Raw genomic sequence first — 25,062 nt, forward strand, 5'->3', positions numbered from 1 at the left:
CTGTGAAAATACTTCCCCAGTTTGTGCTGGGGCAGAATATGAATGTATATTGCTTTTGACAAGTTTTATATTTTCTAATGCCAACACTGACTTCAGCTTTACGAAGTGTTATGGGATACTTAGCATAAGTTTAAAGGGATTATAAATAAAAAGACGTAGCCTGAATTGGACTATATAACTGCTAGAACTATATATATACAATTGTGACAGTGCTGGGCAACAACACCTGAGCCAGCACTCTGGTCACTGTAACTCCAATAAAACACTACAGAATGGACGGGGTTAAGAAGAGCTGTGCCTAATTGGTGGGTGGAGGAGAGCTGGAAAGCTAAATTCTGCCATTAGGCAAAGGATACATACAAGCCCAGAAAGGAAGTAGGAGGAGGAGGAAAGCAGGCAGTAAGAGGAGAGGGAGGGAGAGATTGCTCTTCCCTGCTTGCTGCAGTAGTTGAGGGCTCCCTGAGACAGTAGGTGTATGGCTGTATATTGTACAAGGGTGATGGGAACTGACATTGTAATTAAACTGTACTGAGTGTTTTACCAGCATAAAGGTCTCTGAGCAGTTTGTAGACTTGAGTAGAACCAGGAGTGAGTGGGCCCTGCCACAACAATGTAATGTTTATTGCTGTTGTGTGCTTAATATATTAATGTATCATTTTGGGAGCTCAATAATATAATTAATACATATTTGTTTATATATATTAGCCCAGCATGTACTGATCAAAAACCCAATGTGCAGTCAAATGCAGCTACATTTCAGCCAAAAGATTGTTGCACGTGTTTGTTGAGTAAAGTGTGTATATCACATACGTGGGGCTAGTAGTACCACCTATTTTTAAGGTTGCCTGACAGTTCCCATTGTAAGACTCTGCTTTCAGTTACTTATAACTTTGCCAGTCTTTAATAATTTGGGCTGACATTTTCAAAGCCAGGTTTCTGCAACAGGCTGAATATTTTTTTGGAAAATTCCAGCCAAACTAGTTCTATAGCTTACCATAACACTGTCTGAAGACAGAATAATAATACTCCATACCCCCTTCCTTTCAAGGATCTTAAAGCATTTTAGAAATGGGAACCAGTTGTCATTCCTCTTCCATTTTGCAAATGGGGAAACTGAGAGACAGATCATTTTCAATTTCCTGAAGATTGTGTACCAACCCAACAGTTGAATATGGAACAGAACCTGACCTTGGACTCCATGCTGCAGCCAGCTCAAAACCAAACTGCTTTTTCCTTATATGACAAAAAGAAGTAACACTTCGTTCTGTCACAAGAGGAGTTCACGATAAATGTTTACAAAATTGTTTACTATTGGTCACTTAACTGCCCTTTGTACCTTCGGAAATACCATCCCTAATGGCTTTTTGGGAGGGAGGAATTGGGTTGGGGGAGGGTGGGAAGGGAAGGTTATTGGACATAAAACTGGTTTACACAACACTGCTAAAAGCTGCTGTAACTTCTACAAATGAAAACAAATGTAACTCCTCTGCAGGCTCATTGTCTAATCTAGCATTTTAAGGGTTTGCTCATGCATTTTGATGCTTCTCTAATATTCTTTCTATGCCTCAGCTCTCCACCTGTAAAATAGTATTCCTTAATCCCCTTCTGTCTGTGTCTATTCACACTGTTAGCTCTTCAAGAGAAAGTACTCTTACTACAGTTCTGTACAGCACCTAGCACAATGGAGCTTTGATCTCTTTGAGTGTCGTTAGGGGCCACTATAATACAAATGGTAAGTAATTTCGAAGGTTCTGGAGTTCCTATATGCTTTAGGGTATGTCTACGCTACGGAATAAGGTCGAATTTATAGAAGTCGTTTTTTTAGAAATTGGTTTTATATATTCGAGTGTGTGTGTCCCCACAGAAAATGCTCTAAGTGCATTAAGTGCATTAACTCGGCGGAGTGCTTCCACAGTACCGAGGCAAGCGTCGACTTCCGGAGTGTTGCACTGTGGGTGGCTATCCCACAGTTCCCGCAGTCTCTGCTGCCCATTGGAATTCTGGGTTGAGATCCCAGTGCCTGATGGGGCTAAAACATTGTCGTGGGTGGTTCTGGGTACATATCATCAGGCCTCCGTTCCCTCCCTCCCTCCAAGAAAGCAAGGGCAGATGATCGTTTTGCGCCTTTTTTCCTGAGTTAACTGTGCAGACGCCATACCACGGCAAGCATGGAGCCTGCTCAGATAACCATCACCCTATGTCTCCTGGGTGCTGGCAGACGTGGTACTGCATTGCTACACAGTAGCAGCAACCCATTGCCTTCTGGCAGCAGACGGTGCAATATGACTGGTAGCCGTCATTGTCATGACCAAGGTGCTCCTGGCCGCGTCAGCCAGGAGCGCCTGGGCAGACATGGGCGCAGGGACTAAACTTGGAGTGACTTGAGCAGGTCATTCTCTTTAGTCCTGTAGTCAGTCCTATTGAACCATCTTATGGTGAGCAGGCAGGCGATACGGATTCCTAGCAGTCGTACTGTACCATCTTCTGCCAGGCAGGCAAGAGATGAGGATGGCTAGAAGTCGTATTGCACCATCTTCTGCCGAGCAGCCATGAGATGTGGATGGCATGCAGTCCTTCTGCACTGTCTGCTCCAAGCCAAAGATGTAAAAGATAGATGGAGTGGATCAAAACAAGAAATAGACCCGATTTGTTTTGTACTCATTTGCTTCCCCCCTCCACGCCCCCTGTCTAGGGGACTCATTCCTCTAGGTCACACTGCGGTCACTCACAGAGAAGGTGCAGCGAGGTAAATCTAGCCATGTATCAATCAGAGGCCAGACTAACCTCCTTGTTCCAATAAGAACAATTACTTAGGTGCACCATTTCTTATTGGAACCCTCCGTGAAGTCCTGCCTGAAATACTCCTTGATGTAAAGCCACCCCCTTTGTTAATTTTAGCTCCCTGAAGCCAACCCTGTAAGCCATGTCGTCAGTTGCCCCTATCTCCGTCAGAGCAACGGCAGACAATCGTTCCGCACCTTTTTTCTGTGCGGATGCCATACCAAGGCAAGTATGCAGGCCGCTCAGCTCACTTTGGAATTAGGAGCACATTAAACACCACACACATTACCCAGCAGTATATGCAGCACCAGAACCTGGCAGAGCGATACCAGGCAAGGAGGCGACGTCAGCACGGTCACGTGAGTGATCATGACATGGACACAGATTTCTCTCAAAGCATGGGCGCTGCCAATGCATGCATCATGGTGCTAATGGGGCAGGTTCATGCTGTGGAATGCCAATTCTGGGCTTGGGAAACAAGCACAGACTGGTGGGACCGCATAGTGTTGCAGGTCTGGGATGATTCCCTGTGGCTGCGAAACTTTCGCATGCGTAAGGGCACTTTCATGGAACTTTGTGACTTGCTTTCCCCTGCCCTGAAGCGCATGAATACCAAGATGAGAGCAGCCCTCACAGTTGAGAAGCGAGTGGCGATAGCCCTGTGGAAGCTTGCAACGCCAGACATCTACCGGTCAGTTGGGAATCAATTTGGAGTGGGTAAATCTACTGTGGGGTCTGCTGTGATGCAAGTAGCCCACACAATCAAATATCTGCTGATATCAAGGATAGTGACCCTGGGAAATGTGCAGGCCATAGTGGATGGCTTTGCTGCAATGGGATTCCCTAACTGTGGTGGGGCCATAGATGGAACCCATATCCCTATCTTGGCACCGGAGCACCAAGCCGGTGAGTACATAAACCGCAAGGGTTACTTTTCAATAGTGCTGCAAGCCCTGGTGGAATACAAAGGACGTTTCGCCAACATCAACGTGGAATGGCCGGGAAAGGTACATGATGCTTGCGTCTTCAGGAACTCTGGTCTGTTTCAAAAGCTGCAGGAAGGGACTTTATTCTCAGACCAGAAAATAACTATTGGGACGTTGAAATGCCTATATGTATCCTTGGGGACCCAGCCTACCCCTTAATGCCATGGCTCATGAAGCCATACACAGGCAGCCTGGACAGTCGTCAGGAGCTGTTCAACTACAGGCTGAGCAAGTGCAGAATGGTGGTAGAATGTGCATTTGGACGTTTAAAGGCGCGCTGGCGCAGTTTACTGACTCACTTAGACCTCAGCAAAACCAATATTCCCACTGTTTTTACTGCTTGCTGTGTGCTCCACAATATCTGTGAGAGTAAGGGGGAGACGTTTATGGCGGGGTGGGAGGTTGAGGCAAATCGCCTGGCTGCTGGTTACGTGCAGCCAGACACCAGGGCAGTTAGAAGAGCACAGGAGGGCACGGTACGCATCAGAGAAGCTTTGAAAACCAGTTTCATGACTGGCCAGGCTACAGTGTGAAAGTTCTCTTTGTTTCTCCTTGATGAAACCCCCCACCCCTTGGTTCACTCTACTTCCCTACAAGCTAACCAGCCTTCCCTCCTCCCTTTAATCACTGATTGCAGAGGCAATAAAGTCATTGTTGCTTCACATTCATGCATTCTTTATTCATTCATCACACAAATAGGGGGATGACTACCAAGGTAGCCCAGGAGGGGTGGTGGAGGAGGGAAGGAAAATGCCACACAGCACTTTAAGCACAGCACTTTAAAAGTTTACAACTTTAAAATTTATTGAATGCCAGCCTTCTGTTTTTTGGGCAATCCTCTGTGGTGCAGTGGCTGGTTGGCCGGTGGCCCCCCCACCGCGTTCTTGGGCGTCTGGGTGTGGAGGCTATGGAAATTGGTGAGGAGGGCGGTTGGTTACACAGGGGCTGTAGTGGCAGTCTGTGCTCCAGCTGCCTTTGCTGCAGCTCAACCATACACTGGAGCATACTGGTTTGGTCCTCCAGCAGCCTCAGCATTGAATCCTGCCTCCTCTCATCACGGTGCCGCCACATTTGAGCTTCAGCCCTGTCTTCAGCCCACCACTTACTCTCTTCAGCCCGCCACCACTCCTCCCGGTCATTTTGTGCTTTCCTGCACTCTGACATTATTTGCCTCCACGCATTCGTCTGTACTCTGTCAGTGTGGGAGGACAGCATGAGGTCAGAGAACATTTCATCATGAGTGCGTTTTTTTTTCTTTCTAATCTTCCCTAGCTTCTGGGAAGGAGAAGATCCTGTGATCATTGAAACACATGCAGCTGGTGGAGAAAAAAAAAGGGACAGTGGTATTTAAAAAGACACATTTTATAAAACAGTGGCTACACTCTTTCAGGGTAAACCTTGCTGTTAACATTACATACATAGCACATGTGCTTTCATTACAAGGTCGCATTTTGCCTCCCCCCACCGCGTGGCTACCCCCTCAACCCTCCCCCCTCCCTGTGGCTAACAGCGGGGAACATTTCTGTTCAGCCACAGGCAAACAGCTCAGCAGGAACGGGCTCCTCAGAATGTCCCCTGAAAAAAAGCACCCTATTTCAACCAGGAGACCATGAATGATATCTCACTCTCCTGAGGATAGCACAGAGAGATAAAGAACGGATGTTGTTTGAACGCCAGCAAACATACACTGCAATGCTTTGTTGTACAATGATTCCCGAGTACGTGTTACTGGCCTGGAGTGGTAAAGTGGAGTGGACGCAATAAGGCTGCCCTCCCCAGAAACCTTTTGCAAAGGCTTTGGGAGTACATCCAGGAGAGCCGCGAATGCCAGGGCAAAGTAATCCTTTCACATGCTTGCTTTTAAACCATGTATAGTATTTTAAAAGGTACACTCACCGGAGGTCCCTTCTCCGCCTGCCGGGTCCAGGAGGCAGCCTTGGGTGGGTTCGGGGGGTACTGGCTCCAGGTCCAGGGTGAGAAACTGTTCCTGGCTGTCAGGAAAACTGGTTTCTCCGCTTGCTTGCTGGGAGCTATCTACAACCTCATCATCATCATCTTCTTCGTCCCCAAAACCTGCTTCCGTGTTGCCTCCATCTCCATTGAAGGAGTCAAACAACATGGCTGGGGTAGTGGTGGCTGAACCCCCTAAAATGGCATGCAGCTCATCATACAAGCAGCATGTTTGGGGCTCTGACCCGGAGCGGCCGCTCGCCCGTCTGGTTTTCTGGTAGGCTTGCCTCAGCTCCTTCAGTTTCACGCGGCACTGCTTCGGATCCCTGTTATGGCCTCTGTCCTTCATGCCCTGGGAGATTTTGACAAAGCTTTTGGCATTTCGAAAACTGGAACAGAGTTCTGATAGCACGGATTCCTCTCCCCATACAGCGATCAGATCCCGTACCTCCCATTCAGTCCATGCTGGAGCTCTTTTGCGATTCTGGGACTCCATCATGGTCACCTCTGCTGATGAGCTCTGTATGGTCACCTGCAGCTTGCCACGCTGGCCAAACAGGAAATGAGATTCAAAAGTTTGCGGTTCTTTTCCTGTCTACCTGGCCAGTGCATCTGAGTTGAGAGTGCTGTCCAGAGCGGTCACAATGGAGCACTCTGGGATAGCTCCCGGAGGCCAATACTGTTGAATTGTGTCCACAGTACCCCAAATTCAACCCGGCAAGGCCGATTTAAGCGCTAATCCACTTGTCAGGGGTGGAGTACGGAAATCGAACTAAAGGGCTTCATCGTGTGGACGGGTGCAGGTTTACATCGATTTAACGCTGCTAAATTCGACCTAAAGTCCTAGTGTAGACCAGGGCTAGAAAGAATAAGTGACTTAATGAGGTCACAGAGGAAGTATGTAGTAAAGCTGGGACTTGAACTGATATCTCCCAAGTACCAATTGCCTGAATCACAGTACCAACCTTCCTCTCAGTCATTCCTCTACTCCTTAATCATATGTTGCACCGTATGTTCTTCCTCTGCCCAGATAAACCTGTGTAATGAGAAAAGCTAGTTACAGATTTCATGGAGAGAAGTGGGACTGTTTGTTCTTTTGTGGTCTAAGCTAAACCATAATGAAAGTTTTGACAAGGATTCCCCCTGGACTGAGCTGTACTGGGGATGGAAAAGCCCTATAGCTGGTCAAGGCCATAAGTGGTCCTATGTTGCTCCCTGCTTGGAAGCTCCACCATGGGGGTGTGGTGAGGGCAAGAAGATTTCTGAGGGTGGAGTTTGTGCAAGTGGTGACTCTGGAGATTCTGTGCTGCTGGAAAGCAGTGTGTGGGCAGCTCTCATGAGGCTGCCCTAAATCAGAGCAGCCACTGGCCCATGCAGCAACTCAGCATTTGGAGGGCACATGGATAGCTTGAAGCCTCCAATAGACACAGCACAGAATCACAGAATACATTTGCTTCATGGAAATTGCTTTGGTTCACGTTCTAATACTTCACAAACTAGCTCACTCATTCAATTTCTGATGGCCCTTCAGAACATAGTGTTTCAAGGAACAAGAAGCAGTTTCAAGGCAATGATAAGTTCATACACATTAATACCCTGGGAGATACTTAGATCACTAACTCCCAAAGCCAGTAGGAGGCATGTACATCAACAAGATTTGTGTACGCTTAAATGTCTACCTTAAGGATTCAATGAAGGTGAGGGAGAGTAACTATCTTCAGCATGTATTACTGAATGTGACGTACTTCTGAATAAGTAGTCTTTATTCACATTAATAGCAAGGACATAGCAAATAGAACAGGGCAGGTGTCATGTAAGTATATACATGTATAAATGCTTCTGTTTCCAGTAAAGGTCATCAGCAAGAAGCAATGATTTTTAATTACTTTAGGTTTTTATTACCACTTTTAAAAAAAAGCTGTTTATATATGGCTGGTACCTTCCTATGTCTATATTATCTAAAAAATATCTTGGATACCAAAGAACATGATTTTCATAGTGAGAAAATGTTGGCATTGTTCATCTTAGTGATCCAATGTTTCAGTTTTAAATAAACAGAACTTCTCCACTATAAAATGTAGTAATAGGCAAAACACTGCGGACATGATAGTTGACTTTCTTACAAGGGTATTAATCTAGGACTTTTGGATAACTTGTATACAGCATATTTTAGTTTATACTAGCTAGTAAAAATCTCTCTTGTGAATTTACTGAACAATGGGGAGAAGGAAACACAGCACGAACAGCAGCAACAACCAAATTAGGAGTCCAATTTTCAAAAGTGCTCAGCACCCATAATAGGGTGACTTACTTTTTGAACAGATCTTTGCTTCTATTTAGGCATCTAGATGGAGTGGCCAGTGGCTCAGTCCTCGTCAGCTCATATTGTTTTAAAAATGTATTTTCTTTTTAGATGAGGATGTTAACCAACTTTTAAACAGTGTCCCTTTCATTTTTACATGTAAGGACAGTCTCAGATAAAATACTTGTCTTAAATATTGGTACATATGTAAATCTAAAGGTATTAATTTTACACAGTATTAAAATGTGTGAGTTAGTAATAAATAATTGAAAGTGAGAAAATTTGTATCCCCTGTACAACGTGTAGCTGACAAAACAACCGAGTAGTGCAGGGAGGGAAGCAGAGTGGGAGAAAGGAAGTCAAAGTAAAGCTGGCACCATATCCAGGGAAACTTTCCCATTAGCATCTTTAAAGTGACTGTTTGATTAAAAAGAAAAAATAAACACAGAATAATATAATAGCATTTTGAGATTATGATGTTCCATTCTTTGTCTTAAATACAGACTTGGTAAAGGATAATGAAAGGCTTTATCTGCATGAGTTAAAAAATTTTGTTTAAACTGAAATGTGCTATCATTTGGGTTGTTTTTACAGGCTTGTCAAATTTGCGTGCAGCATTGAAAGAGTTGTTCCAGAGTACATGGAGATGGAACAAGTTGAAAGGAAGGTGCTGACAGCTGAACTAGTAACGCTTGTGAGTGGTAAGTTCTGAAATAATAATTGATCACTACTGTTTCTTATAATGTTCTTGGCAAAATGTACAATAATTTTCAAGCTGTATTGATGCTTTGATTTATATCATACATTTGCATAAAAAAATATAAAAAGTAAATTGGAGAAATTTATTCTTTAATTCTCTTATAACAAATGGTACTAAAGTGAGGAAAATTCTGATGTAAATTTAGTTGTTTCTTGGTTCGTACTAATAACGTATGCAATCATGTATATGGAGGCTAGAATCATCCTGATTTTCAAAAAGACTTCATTACGAAGATCAGATAGAGGTTTTTGTGTGTTATAATTTCAAGGTTGTTTTTGTACTTTTTGCAAAAAACATTAATAGTTTGGCCTCGGGTCTGTTTCCAGTGATTTGATGTTGCCTGTAGTAGCTGCCAAACAGATAATTTTTTTTTAGCATTAATTAAATTTGTACTTTATTTTCTCTGTCATTTTTAAAAATAGAAGATCGAGTAACATTTTCACAAGTGCCTAACTCTCATTTTCAAAAGTGACTGAGGAGCCAAAGTTTAATTGATTTTCAGTGTCATGTAAGCTCCTGTGAGCCCACGTCCCCTTAACTTTCAAATTTTACCACAGCACCTTTCAACTCCAACTCCCTCATTCCTTCTTTGGTTGTTATAGAATCTTACAAAGGGAAAAACACGTGACTGAAATTCTCTTAAATGGCTTCAGATGTTCTTGTCTGAGGGAGAAGGAAGAGAGTCAATGTAAGTGGTCGCTTTCAAGTTTCAGGTTTTCTTGTTACTCCATCTTTTAAAAGTTCCTGACATGGATTTTTTAACATGCAGTGTTTGGGTTAATCCTAAACTCCAGCGGTGGTATATTTACAGTGGTAAAATAGAAGGAAGCAAAGGGAGAAAAATGAGTTGCTTTAATGTATAGGTTGATTTCAGAAAAAAAATTGAACTGCCCAGTAGATGAATAAGCAAAATGTTAACGAAGTGGGTAAAGTGTCTGAGCAAAATTCTTCTAGCCAAAGCACCTAAGGCTTTAGAGAAAGTTTCAGATGAAAGATGTATGACCAAGTGGATAGACTAACATGCAGCCTTTCTCTTTCGTTTCCTGTCTACATTACCAAGAGACAAGCAGATTTATTGTTCAGAGAGAAATTCCTATAATTGAACAACTGTTTGTGGCCTTGTCTTCACTGCTATTTTTAGCTTAAGCTATAACTCAAGTATTGCCCTCTAAGTTGACTTGCATCCACATACAAAAATCTTTAGGTGAAGTTAAGTGGGTGTTTTAAGCTTGAGGTAGCTTGCCATTTAGGGGGTGTGGGTTGATGCTCAAGGGCTGTGGAAGCTCAAGGTAGTAATGTAGTGGGGACTCAGCTATAGTCCACTCTACTGTATGGAGTCCCCAGTGACTTCCCAAAATTTCTGCCAAGGTGTTTTGGTTAGGTCTTTCCCTTCTACCGCCAGACTGGAAGTTATCCCCATTTATAATACACAGCTTTAATGGTCAGATCCTGCCTTGCATGTATCTCTCTGCACCTGGAGCATTTATTCCAGCTTTGCTATTGTATTTGGTGAGTCAGATGGTGACTGGATGGAAATCTTCCTCCTAGTGTGTGGCTATCTGGCCTGAGACTGATACCAAATTTCTTGTTCAGGTGCGGTGCATTCCCAGTTGGACTTATGGTATTGGGGCCCAAGTTTGGAAATCAGCATGTTTATGATGATATATCTAAAATATTGTCTGAGGAAGGTGGTCAACTGGGCTGTTCAACAGTGCTGTCCATCACTGGGGACTAGACTGGAACTCTCAGGCCAGTGAAACCCCAATGAGCTCACTGTCCTATGAGTAGTTTGACCAGGTGCTCTTTAGCACCCTTTGTATGGAGCTCTTCTATGCCCTGAACAGCTCAAGGGCTCCTGAGCAAGTTCTAGGGCGACCAACAAAGGAAGACCTGGAACTGAGGTCCCTACTGGCCACAGCAATCTTTAGTGAAGCAGAGCTGATGCTTAGCACTGGGGGCCACAGCACTCTGACCAGACCCAGGACTCTGGTTAGGGGAGACAGGAATGGGATGTGGATGAAGCGGCAGATGAATGAGCATTATCTCAACAAGTTAAGGACTTGATTCCCCATTGTTGATGTTCTGAGGAAGTGATATAAGATGCCTGTCATTGCATGTGTAGGGATGTAGAGGGTGCGCAAATGTCAGATTTAGCTTCTCTTCTGGATGTGGCAACCACAATTTACACTCACCCCGGTATCCATTTCCACCACCCCACCCATCTGCACTCAGAGGGTAAACTTCAGGTGCTGCCGCGTCCACCATTCCCTTCTGGGCGTGATATGCTGCAATATGTTGTCCCGTGAACACCATTTCCACCCAGGTGACAAGAAGTTTCAGAAAATGTTCCTGAAATACCCCATGAAAGTTTGTAAGGTGTGGCTCGGAATAATGCAGTGCTAAGAACCAAGGGAAATGTCCCCATAACGCAAACACCTTCACTCAAGTCAGTAGTGCAAGAGTGTGCACTCAGTGGCTCATGAGTGGTTTGAGTTAGCCTTTGCTCTAACTCAAGCTATGCTAGCTCAAGTGGAGCACCCTTCTGAGTGTACTTATGTTAAGAATACAATGAAGACAAGCCCTGTACCTACAGCTTTGAACAATCCCAGCACAATCTGTGTAATGGCCCCATCCTCACTTTACACTACCAAGATACATTGTGAGCATGCAATTTTTAGGTTTACATTGCCACTAGTATTGCTGACAGCAAATGCATCATTAACACAAAGTAAATAAGTAATGATATTTTCTTGTTTTCAATGTTCTGACTAGTTGCATTGGGCATAAGTTTTATATCATTACCAAATCACAAGATGCAGTGACAACAGTTGTCACAAATCTTTAGCAAAGAGTAGAAAATGAAATGCCTTTAAACAGAGCAAGGAAGGGTTTTCCTGTAAAAATGTGCATTAAATTACTATTGGAAATACACTTTTAAAGAACACCACACTGTGCCCAAGAAGGTAAATCATCATTATTTCATACTTCAAAATAATCTGAGCACTTCATATTCTCCAAAGTTTTAAGTGTTGGTTTATGGCCCCATTTTTGTTTATCCAACATCCAATACTTCTCTCTGCATTTCTCTTTTGCAGAAAATTCTTCAGACAACAGAGCTTCTGTTTAAATCATTGGTTAAACTTCAGTGTAATTTTATTTTTCATTGGAGTTCTCAGATAGAAAACAGTTGATAGTAAGACAATGGAAAAACCAAATGCACACTAGGAAATCTAGATTAGCACATAAAATACAAGCTGGGCATATTCTGCTGAATTCTGCATGTGCATTTAAAAATGTGCATTATGACTGTTCAAAAGTCAAAGAGAAGAAAACTTTTTGAAGAAATAAATGTGTCGGAGTTCGTAATGGAATGGATATAAAGATGGAACAAATATTCAGTGTGTGTTTGTTTGTTTTTTTAAAAAAACATTGCCTGTCTAACAAAGACATCTTACTCAGGTTAGCTCTAAACATGACACATTCGAGATAATGGTCAAGCATCACTATTTACATAAAGTATTCCCACTTCACTGCAAATTATTTGAAAATAAAAATGATTAGGTATAATTTTTAGTAGCTTAAAATGTAGGATTTTGTGACTGTAGTATATTGACTGTTTTAGACCAATATCTGTTAACATGAAAAATGTATAACAACTCATGTGAAGTTGGTAGGGTTCATTAAGCTATCAACAGTATCAGCACAGAATTGTGAGACCATCAATGACTTCCAAGTTAGGTCTAATAGTAGCTGCTGTTGATGACTATAAATACAGTTCATGCATGGAATATTTCATATCATTCTACAAGTATTTCCAAATGCTTGAATTTACTTAATTTGAGGTGAAAATGGCTGTTGACACCTTGAAGAATCTGAAGTTATGGCTAGTGTTATAAAGAGAATATTCTGCCAGAATTTGATTCACCATTATTGTTAACAGTTGGCATTCAAAACAGCACACAAAGATATCAGGCCAGACATACCAGAGTATATTGTAAAAACTCAGTGTTTCCCTCTGTAGATTTTTGTGATGTCTTACCAGGTTTAACACACTTCATTAATTAATACCCCTATACCAGATGTGTCCCTATTTAAAAGTCTAAAAACAACTCTGCAGTTGTCAGCTTATCATTTGCTAGGGATCCTACAGATGAGTTTATGGCAACCACTACACTGCTGCCTTCAAGGTTTATACTCAGTCATTGGTTACACAATGCAATATGTGTACTTACTTTGGGGTGCCCGCATCAGGGATGATGTTTGGGACTATCACTAGTAACAGAGCAAAAGGTGGTGTAATGCAGAGAGAGAGAGAGAGCTATCCAGTGAATGGCACCTAAGTTATATTTCAAAGCAGCAAACCGATGGGCAGTGTATGAAAAACTAAAATCCCTCCTTGTTTGCCAAGTGGTGTATGTCCCTGGTAAGCCTTTGGCTCCAAAAGGGGAAAAATCCTAGCAAGTGAGAAGGCACCTCCAAAGGAATGATTCCTTCCCGCCCCAATGCTGCAGAAATCACTGTTTTGTGAACATTTAAACCTCTAATTGCTAAGATTTTCACCCAAAGCTTTTTGATATAGTTAGGGGAAATATACACTAAATTGAACAGTCTGATAGAACATTTCTCCTAACAATTGATGAAATGATCAGATTGGTCACAGTGAAACCACATGATTGGCATGGTAGAGAATACCATGAAGAACATGTTTATTTATGAAATAAAGGATAATCTATTGGACCAAATCCTGTCCTTGGATATATCCTTGCAACGGCTATTGATGTGAATAGGAGTTGCATGAGTATAGCCAAAGGCAGAATTTGGCCCAGATGCAGTAATGCTTTTCATCCACCCCACCCCACCCCCTGTCCAAATCAGATTGTTTTACTGAATAGATGAATACAGCACCACTGAAGCAGTCATCTCTTAATACATGTGCATGTTAGTACAAATTAATGGTCCCCAGTACCCTTTTTAGAGTCTCATTTCATGAATCCATTATACTAATACAATTTATTCCATTTATTCTAGGTATCTTATTAGTTTTAGTATATGTGGCTTATCTAGATTCTCATATGCAACATTGTCATATCTTGACAAGGTTGTCAGTGTGTTTGAGAAGGATGAAGGGCTGAATCTTTCAGTTCCATAGTCTGTCTCCATATTAACAAAATAGATAATGGTTTAGTCTTAATGGATATCTGGTGCATAATGCACCTTGCAGAACATTGCTACAAATTTGTCACAATTCTGGATATCTCTGCCTTTAGGGAAGATGAGTTTTTAATTTTCCAGTCTTCATTTAAGAGTCTTGAGGAAACCAGCAAAGGGAAAATCATGAAGTATTATCAGCTTGTGTTCAGTTTCATCTTTCTACCGTTCAAACAAAATAACATAAGATCTTGCTGACAATCTTATAGGCATAATAATAAACCTGTTAGAGTTTTTTTCCCTTGGGACAATTTTTTTTCATGATCCATTAACCCTAGTGTCCCATGGAAAATAACTAAAGCATTTTTATGTGGCAGAATCAACTCTCATATAGTTGTCTTAAATAAGAGCTGCAAGAAGTAGCCACTACCAGCACGTGAAGTGGTCAAATTTCATAATGGGATAAGGTTTAGAGAAGCAATTATATGCACCTTTGATTGCTTTTTAGACAACGACATGCCCTCCAATCCCTTCCCCCATCTCAGCAACAAGGAAGGCTCGGGGGAAATGTTTGTTTGGACTGGCAGAGAAAAGACAACCTTGGGGCACCTGAAAGGGAAAGACTGGGAGCAGGTTTTGCAGCTCTGGAGCTTTTCCCTCATTCACCCACAATGCATCTGGAGAGGGAAGGAGGAGAGATTTCTCTGCCTCTTCCTGTTGCATTGGTTAGGTAGGTGTGTGTGGCTGGGGGGGAAGCAAGATCTGATCTTATGCTTCACCATACACTTTCCTGTATGCCTTCAGAGCATTTGGTAACCATTTTGCTGCAGTTGCTTCTCAACCCCTCTGCTCTTTAACTCTATATAGTTTGAACTGCATTTCGAAGATGCTGTGGTGCTGACCAATTGTCAGTTTCTGGAATCAGGAAAAAAATTTCCCTAAGGCAAACCAGACAAGATATCCTATAGTTTGTCTTTTTCACTTTCCTGGGGCGGGGGGGGGGGTGTCTGTTTTTAGGTTAGTATGGAGTAGGGAAGGGGATTTAAAAGTAATACATTTGAAAGTGCTGGTTGTGGTTTTTGTCAGCTTGTGACAAGGACAGCTCAGAGGCTCAAAGGGGCCAGCTGCTACAGGTGGTCATGAGTAAGAAAGATGATTGGTGGATCCTACTAGTTAGGAGGGAGAAAGAGAAATCCCCTTAGGTCTTCATAGACTGAGGCATACTTTGTGTGTCACTTTGTCACTTACAGCGAGAGAGTGGGATGATTCAGATAGAGGCTGAATCTTAGGGTTTAGGTGAAAGGAGAGAGAACTCTTAATATATTTATTTAGCATAGAGACTGTTTAATATTGCATTGGACCCAGGTAAATATTTTGGAGAAGAGCTATCTACCCTTTATTGAGAAAAGTTAATAAAGTTGAAACCTTCCACTTTAAAGATGTATCCCTGAGTCTGTGTTTTATTATCTTGCATGTGCTTATCAAGCTGGCTCTAGAGAAGGCAAGACTAACTGTAGCTGAGTCACAAAGTATAGAAACTACCTTGTAACTTTAACATCCTTGGGGGGAAAAACTTCAGAAAGGTCTGGGTATATTTAAATTTCAAAATTAGCTGTCACTTCTCATGGAGAAGAGCTTCCAGAACACGGATAGGTAAACAAAAACATCTGCTCATTTTGAAATGAGGGTGGGAAAAAATCAAACAAAATACTTGGATGTATAAAAATGGGATGGAAAAGAATACTGAAAATATCATATCAATGTCATTAGATAAATCAATCATACACCCTCACCTGGAATACGCTGTTCAGTTCTAGTCACCATGTGATATAACAGAAGTCAAAAAGACTCATGGGTGGCAAAAATGATTAGAGACAGAGTTTTGTATGAGAGGTTGAGACTTGGAGAGGAGAAGAATAAGAGAAAGTATGATACAAAATAATGAATGATTTAGATAAGCCAGATAGAGGATTCCTATTTACTTAGTAAAAGAAAAAAGGGACTTTCAGTGAAATTGAAGGGTAACAAACAAAAACTGATGAAAGGAAATAGTTTGTTTTAACACAGTATATAATTAACCTGTGACACTCACTGATTGAAGATATAATTTATACCAAGAGCTTAATGGGATTCAGCAAAGGATTTTAGATAGATAGATAGATCCATATATATATAGATAGATAGATAGTGACAGGTTCTGCTCTACCTCAGTGGGTCTTGCACTTATTGTCGGATTTGCTTGCCTTGGAGCTTCACGGCAGCCCTCAGCTTGGCCGTTTTTCTGAATTCACAGTCCAAGTCGACTCGTCCTGTGTCTGACCAGGAGTTGGGAGGATTTGGGGGGAACCCGGGCCCGCCCTCTACTCCGGGTTCCAGCCCAGGGCCCTGTGGAATGCAGCTGTCTAGAGTGCCTCCTGGAACAGCCGTGCAACAGCTCCAGCTCCCTGGGCTACTTCCCCATGGCCTCCTCCCAACACCTTCTTTATCCTCACCACAGGACCTTCCTCCTGGTGTCTGATAATGCTTGTACCCCTCAGTCCTCCAACAGTCCGCGTTCTCACTCTCAGCTCCTAGTGCCTCTTGCTCCCAGCTCCTCACACGCACACCACAAACTGAAGTGAGCTCCTTTTTAAACCCAGGTGCCCTGAATAGCCTGCCTTAATTGATTCTAGCAGCTTCTTGATTGGCTGTAGGTGTTCTAATCAGCCTGTCTTAATTGTCTCCAGAAGGTTCCTGATTGTTCTGGAACCTTCTCTGTTGGGAAACGGAACGTCTTTTGCTTGCTCCTCAGCTATCTGCTTTCTGTTCTTTCCTAAAGCCCCCTGGCCCGGATTTTTCTTACTTTTTGCCCCTGCCCTAGTCGCCCCCCCCCCCGACCGGGCCAGACGCTTTTTTGTTTTTTCTTTTCATTTTTTGTGTTTTTTTTTTCATTTACGTCCTTTGCCAGCACCCGCCCCCCCCCATGCCTGCTTTCAGGTGCAGCTACTTGCCTTAGCTGAGCCCCCGGAGGAGGGGGGGAAGATTGTCCATTTGCTGTCCGGAGGGGGGAGTGGAAACCCCCAGACCCAGCCGTTTTGCCAGCAGCTCGGACTTTACAACATTCTTAACATGCCGGAAGCCTTGGAACACAGCCAACGCAGCCGGAGAAGAAGATTTCAGCAGACAGAAGAAATAATTCAAGAGAGCTATAAATCATCGTGAAGGGGGTCGTAAGACTGAGTAATTTTCTGAATTATACTCTCGTGGCAGGGAGTTTGACTGTGGTTACTTGCGTTTGTGGCGGCACAGGGGGTGTGGCGTGGAGACTCCACCCCCGATCCATCGGTGCCCCTACCCCCCCATCGTTATTACAACTGTCATGGCCCCCCCGCCGTCTGTCCCTGCTGGCAACCTGCCATCTCCCTTCAGATCCAGCTGTTCGCTTTGAACTTTGCCTTCCGGACCGGACGTAACAGCCGACCAACCGAGACTCTTTGGACAAACGTGTCTGGGTCTGCACCCCCCCCACCCCGGACTGCTTATCCCACAACTTGCTCCTATTACTGGACCCCGATTTTGTTCCCTCCCTCCTCCTCGGCTTTCCTCCCCTTCCTGCCCGCAGCCTAGCGGAAGGAGGGGCTACTCGGCTTTCTCCCCTCCCCCTTCTCCTTCCGGTGTCTCCCTGTCTCTCCCTGCTCACAACAGCGGGGAACGAGAGGGGCGAGACTGCTTCAACAAAATTAGTTGTCCCTCCCCCACCACCACCCCTGCCCGACCCCCAAGGTCCCCCCACTGCCACTATTGTCAAGATACTTGCCACCCCCCCTGCTGGGGCACCGGTAGCAGGAGGCACCAGGGTGATTGCTGCTGCTGCTGCACCCACCGCCCACCCAGATTCTAGGAACCCCCCCCCCCCGGTTCGCCGGAAGGGCCAGGGCGGGTGGAAAGGAAAGGGCCCCGCTAAAACCATTGAGCCCTCCATGGCAGGGGCTGCCCCACTGCTGCGGCCTCGTCATCAACCGTGGCGCCCCTCCCTGCGTTTCCCTCCACCAGCTCTGTGATTGTCCCTCCCCCAGCCCCCAGGACGTATGCTCGGGCGGCAGCGGGCTCCCCCCTGCCTGCTGCCTCGTCATCTCGCCCCCCCCCCCGCCTCCGCCACCATCACCAGCGGCCGGGGCCCTTTCCCCGCCTTGACCAGGAAGCACGGCGTCCGTTGCCTCCTGGTTCCCGCCTCGCCCCACGTGGCGACATACGTGCAGGCGTTGGCGAAGGTGGTAGGACCCACGCCTATTGTGGTGGCCTCCAAGATGTATTGGAAGGTCGTTTTCTTCTTAGCCTCGGAGGATGCTGCCCAGGAGGCGGTAGAGAGGGGCCTGACGGTGGGTGGGGGGTTTGTCCCCCTAAAACCGTTAGAAGACCTGGGCGTTCGCCTCGTCCTTACCTCCGTTCCTCCCTTCTTACCCAATGCTGCCCTGTTACCCGCTCTTTCCACCCTGGGGAAACTTGTTTCTGTCATCAGCCCTCTCCCGTTGGGCTGCAAGGACCCCACCCTCCGTCACATTTTTTCGTTCCGCCGGCAAGTGCAGCTTCTACCACCGGCAGGGGCACGTGACGGAGAGGCGCTCGAGGGGTCCTTTCTAGTCCCCTACGAGGGAGCCCGCTATCGGGTCTTTTATTCTACCAGAGAGGCCCGGTGCTACCTCTGCCGTTCAGCGGGGCATGTCCGCAGAGACTGCCCTTTGGCCCGGGGGGAAGGGGCACCCGAAACCCCCGAGACCCGGCAGGACATTGGCCCCATCACTGCCGATGCCCCTGGCTGCCCAGCACCTGAAACCAACCCTCCTCCTACTTGACCATCGCTGCTCCCGTCCGGGCCCAAGAGATACCTTCCCTACAATGCCCGGGCGAGCAAGGGAGTTCCACCCTTGCTAGTACCAATCCAACAGAGCCTATGGAGGAGGGTGTGGCAAGGATATTACCGGGTATAGGAGAGGGCCCTCCCCAAGGAGAAATCCCCGCCCCTCATGTTGCCTCACCGCTACCTCCCCAAACCGCTAAACCATCGCTTCCGCCCCCCGACACGACCCCTGCTAACCAGCCCCCAGATGACGCTATGGAGGGCTGGACCCTAGTCCAGGGGAAGCGAGGAAGCGGAAGACTCAAGCTCCGCTGCATCCACCCGACGCGGAAGCCCCCCAGAAGACCAGGAAGGGAGGCACTGCCATCAAGCCTCCCGCCACGAGCGAGATCCATCTGCTGGTGTCGGGAGGGGAAGACGGACTGGCATTGGAGGGCAGAATCCCCGCTCCACGGGAGACCCTCTCCTCCGAGACTTCTGAGGACGCCCCTTCTGCCTGGACACTACCCGAACCCCCCGCGGACCCCGAGGCGACCGTTGAGGCGGGCCCTAGAGGAGAGGCCCCCGGGGTGGCAGGAGTTGGCCTCTCCCCCGTGTATGCGGAGATTGAGGCCCTAGATTTGACCCCGGTCACCCAGGGAGGGGATGATTTGCTGCCGGCTGGCCTCGAGCTGGGCAGCCTTACCTCAGCCTCCCTTTTCCCATGCTCCCTCCCCCTAATTGCCTTCCCGGGTGAGCACCCTGCAGAAGGTGGTCCCCCACCTGATGCCATGGCCGCTAAGACCACCATGGAGCCAGCACCTAGCATTATTGGGAGCCCCCCCCTTACCCCTTAACCCTTGACTCTGCTCAGGAGGCACTTTCCTTTAGCTGCTTGCCTCCTGCACCCCAGAGCCTTACCCCTGCCCCTGCCCAAGTTCCCTCCTCCTGCAATGTTAATGCCGCCCCTGGGGTTATTTCCTTTCCGCCTTTCGCAGATTCTCCCCAGGGAGCAGTCTTTGCACTTTCTAGCTGCGACCCATTAGGAGTGGCAATTTTTCCCCTGCCATCCCCCTCCACCCCAAGGCGCGAAATAAATTTAATAACCCCAGCATGTCAGATGCCCTGTCGGTGGTCTGCACCCTGTCTACCCGCCTTAGCGGACCACGAGGCTGTAATAAGAGGCCCATCAGGGAACACCTCGGGAATTGTAACCTCACCCCCCCATGAGCTGCGGCATGCGCTACGGAAGTTCCTAGAGCACACCCGTGGCGCCCGCGATAGGGCACAGCTGGCTCTTCAGCTATGGGGGGACTTTGATCAAATCCTCCAGGCCACAAGGGCCCTTATAAAGGAGGGCAGGGGGCAAGGAAGGCACGGTGCTGCGGCCTACGAGTGAGCCCGCAGCTTCCGACGCGATCTACTCACCCACGGGATGGGTCATGGGTTGCTGTGCAACCCGCCGGGGGCCCCGAACACCCCCGCCAATACGAGGCCCCCACCCCCCCAGCCCTCCGCATGACGCCTCTTATTATTGCAACCCTGAATACCAGGGGCTGTAGGATGGCTCTCCGCAGGTCCCAGGTGCTCTCTTACCTTCGGGAAGGGAGGTACTCTGTAGTTTTCCTGCAGGAGACCCATACGGACCCGGCCGCCGAGGACAGGTGGCGGCTGGAATGGGGGGACGGGGTATACTTTAGCCACTTCGCGACCTGGCAAGCTGGAGTGGCAACCCTGTTCTCCCGCAACCTACGGCCTGAGGTGCTAGGGGTCAATGAGGCCATGCCGGGCCACGTGCTGCACCTTCGAGTCCGTATGGAGGGGCTCGTGGTTAATCTTGTTAACATCTATGCCCCGCAACTGAGCTCCAGGCGGCCACAATTTTATCAGCAGGTGTCCGACTTTCTCGGCACCCTGGATTCGCACGAGTGCCTGGTCCTGGGAGGGGACTTTAACACCACCCTCGAGGAATGGGACTGCTCAGGGGCCGAACTGAGTTCGGCCACTGCGAATATTCTCCAAGGGATAGTTGACCATCACTCCCTAGTGGACGTCTGGCGTGACCATCACCCAGATGACACCTCCACGTTCACCTTTGTCCGGGTGGAGGCCCATCGGTCACACCACTCTCGGTTGGACCGTATTTACTTATCCCGTTTCCATCTTTCACAGGCCCACTCCTCCGCCATTCGGCCGGCCCCATTCTCCGATTATAATTTAGTCGCTATAACGGTCTCCCTCCGTGCAGAGAGACTGGGGCCAGCCTTTTGGCACTTTAATAACAGCCTGTTGGAGGACGAGAGCTTTGTGATGTCCTTCCTGGAGTTTTGGTTGGCCTGGCGAGAGCAGTGGCGTGCCTTTCCCTCGGTGCGGCGATGGTGGGATCTCGGGAAGGTGAGCGCCAAGCTCTTCTGCCGTGACTACACTCGGGGCACCAGCCGATGGCGAAATGTGACGATAGAGCAGTTGGAACGGGAGGTCTTAGAGATGGAGAGGCGCCTGACCGCCGATCCCGAGGACCCGTCCCTCTGCGGAGCGTGCCGGGAGAAGCGGGAGGAGCTCCGGGCCCTTGAGGACCACCGGGCCCGAGGTGCCTTCGTTCGGTCCCGCATCCGCCTCCTTCGGGAGATGGACCGTGGCTCCCGCTTCTTCTATGCCCTGGAGAAAACGAGGGGGGCCAAGAAACACGTCACCTGCCTTCTTGCGGAAGACGGCACCCCCCTCACGAATCCGGAGGAGATGTGTGGGAGGGCCGGTGACTTCTACACAAGCCTTTTCTCCCCGGACCTGACCGATCCTGACGCTTGCGAGGTGCTCTGGGAGGAACTCCCCACGGTCAGCATGGGCGACCGAGACCGACTAGAGCTGCCTCTCACCCTGGCCGAGTTCTCGGAAGCCCTCCGTCGCATGCCCACCAATAAATCTCCGGGCATGGACGGGCTGACCGTGGAGTTTTACCGCGCGTTCTGGGACATTCTCAGCCCAGACCTAGTCACCGTCTGGGCTGAGTCCTTGCAGAGCGGGGTCCTCCCTCTGTCATGCAGGTGAGCGGTGCTTGCTTTGCTGCTGAAGAAGGGGGACCTCCGCGATCTACGAAACTGGCGTCCCATCTCACTCCTTAGCACGGATTACAAAATCGTAGCGAAAGCAATCTCGCTGTGGCTAGGGTCCGTGATGGCAGACGTGATCCACCCAGACCAGACCTATACTGTCCCGGGTCGCAGCATTTTTGACAACCTCTTTCTAGTCCGAGACCTTTTGGAACTCGGGCGGAGAGATGGTCTATCGTTCGCCTTGATCAGGAGAAGGCGTTCGATAGAGTCGACCATGGGTACCTCCTGAGCACTCTGCAGGCGTTTGGATTTGGACCTCAGTTTGTGAGTTTTCTCCAGGTGCTGTATGCCTCCGCGGAGTGTTTGGTTCGGCTCAACTGGACCCTGACTGAACCGGTCCGCTTCGGGCGAGGAGTGCGGCAGGGGTGCCCCCTCTCGGGCCAGTTGTACGCTCTGGCGATCGAGCCTTTACTCTGTCTCCTCCGCAGGAGGATGACAGGGTTGGTGCTGCGGGAACCGGAGCTGCGGCTGATCCTGTCGGCGTACACCGATGACGTACTCCTCGTGGTCCAGGACCCGGGCGACTTGGCGCGAGTGGAGGCATGCCAAGCCATCTATTCGGCGGCCTCCTCCGCCCGAGTCAACTGGGTCAAGAGCTCTGGCTTGGCAGTGGGGGACTGGCGGCAGGTAAGCTCCCTCCCACCCGCACTTCAGACCATCCGGTGGAGTGCGGGTCCACTGCTCTATCTCGGCGTTTACCTTTCCGCCACGCATCCTTCCCCGCCGGAGAACTGGCAAAATTTAGAGGGTGGGGTGATAGAGCGGATCTGGAGATGGACGAGGCTTCTCCGATGTCTCTCCCTCCGAGGGAGAGCACTGGTGCTTAACCAACTAGTCCTGTCCACGCTCTGGTACCAGCTCAACACCCTGGCCCCGGCCCCCGGTTTCCTGACCCACCTCCGGAGATTGATTCTAGAGTTCTTCTGGTCAGGAATGCACTGGGCCCCTGTTGGAGTTCTTCATCTACCCCTGAAGGAAGGAGGGCAGGGCCTGAAGTGTCTGTACACTCAGGTCTGCGTTTTCCGCCTCCAGGCCCTGCAGAGGCTCTTTTATAGTGCACGTAGTTCGGCGTGGAGCATACTGGCGCACGCCTTCCTGCTCCGTTTCCAAGGGCTTCGATATGACCGGCAGCTTTTTTATCTTTCTCCGAGGGGTTTTCCGCGAGACCTCTCCGGGCTGCCGGTCTTCTACCAGGACCTCCTCCGGACCTGGAAACTGTTTCTAACAACCAGGTCCGTGGCGGCCACCGTGGGAGCAGATCTCCTCACGGAGCCCCTGCTACACAACCCCCAGCTCCGTGTGCAGGTGGCGGAGTCCCGCTCGGTGCGCCAGAGGTTGGTCCTGGCGGAAGTCACGAGGGTCGGAGACCTCCTGGACTACGACCGGAGAGACTGGCTGGATCCCCTGACGCTCGCTCGGCGCATGGGGCTCTCCAGCCTCCGTCCCCCCCGGCGCGTACTTCAGGAGGTGAAGGCCGCCTTGACCCCCGCTGCTCGGGCTTATGTTAGCCGAGCCTTGTGCGAGGGCGCACCCCGCCCATCCCTTACCCCAGGCCCGCCGGACCTTTCCATCGGGCCCCCACCCCGTAGATCCCAACAAATCCCTCACCCTTTCACTGCAAGCCGACTGCACGAACTGCAGCCGGTTAGCTTTCAAATTGCACCACGGAAATACTTATATACACTTACGCTTCACACCCTTCACGCCCACACCCTGGTGTCCTGCCCCGAAACAAAGTGGCGAGATCTCCTGCCACCTTTGGAGGGTGAGCAACCTCGGTGGGCCAGTCTGTATTCCACCTTGGTCCCAAGGCCAGTCGGGGACATCAGTTGGCGGCTCCTTCACGGAGCTGTGAGCACGGGTGTGTTTCTGACACGGTTTACCCCCATTCCGGACACTTGTCCTTTTTGTAATGTGAGGGAAACCCTGGCGCACGTGTATTTAGAGTGTGCCAGATTGCAGCCCCTTTTCCGGCTTCTCACAAATATTCTATTACGCTTCTGGCTTCATTTTTCCCCCCACCTTTTTATCTATACACTTCCCATCCGTGGCCCCACAAAGTTGCGGGATCCTCTGGTCAACTTCCTCCTAGCTTTGGCTAAAACAGCCATTTATAAAACCAGAGAGAGGAGGTTGGCCCATGAAACGTCCTGCGATTGTGGGGCCGTTTTCCGATCCTCAGTACATTCACGTATCCGGGCGGAGTTCCTCTGGGCGGCGTCCACCGACTCCCTTGACGCCTTCGAGGAGCGGTGGGCGCTGTCTGGGGTTCTCTGCTCGGTGACCCCGTCTGGTTCCCTCCGTCTGACCCTTTGATTGAGGGGAAGAGCGAGAGACGCCAGCCGCAGCCGTTGCCGCTGTGGATACCATCATTCCTGCCATCTAGGAGGGGTCCTATAATACATGGGTGTCTAACCCCCCCTCCCTAAACTGCCCACCCCACAGCCGTGCCCATCTTACCGGGCACTCTCAGGAGAGGGAGGATCGGTGACACTGGGCGCGGCACTGGGTAACTCGAGGGGGTGGAAGACCGCGAGTGTCGAGGAAGCCCCCCCGCTCTAGGCCACCAGGTAACTCAGGAGGGTGGAAGACCACGAGTGTCAAGGAAGCCCTCCCGCTCTGGGCCCAGGCTAGCCTGAACACTTCTCCCTCCTGAAAGCTGCTGTGTTATACCTTCTGATTGCGTTGTTTTGTTGCATAGTTGTTTTGTTTCCTTTGGTAATTCTGTAAGCGTTACCAATAAACTTTCTTTCTGTTTCAAAAAAAAAAAAAACTTCCCTGTTACCTTACCCAGGGAAAAGGGACCTACTTAGAATGGGGCTAACATATCTGCCTTCTATTACTCTCCGATAGCCATCTGGCCCAACCCTGTCACAATATATAATGAATACATTGGCAGTTGCATTACATATGAGCTTTGTTTCCTTTTTTCTGGCAATACCCCTAATCTACCATCAAATGAGCAATGACGTCAACAGGCGTGTATCCTTTCTTGAATCTCCCCTTGCTGTAAATAAGTGTATCCAGGTAACCCACCAGCTGCAACATTGATCTTAACAAAGCATTAACTCTTGGGCTCCAGTTATCCAGTGTCAGGTAGGGAAGGGATTCATGGCATGCCCTCTCTGGAGGTCTGTCTCTGTCTCTACCACTGGGCTGTGTGTATATGAGAAAAAGATCACTTGTCTGTAGGATAACACTCTCTC

This window comes from Lepidochelys kempii, chromosome 9 (assembly GCF_965140285.1).
Source record: "Lepidochelys kempii isolate rLepKem1 chromosome 9, rLepKem1.hap1, whole genome shotgun sequence".
NCBI lineage: Eukaryota > Metazoa > Chordata > Testudines > Cheloniidae > Lepidochelys > Lepidochelys kempii.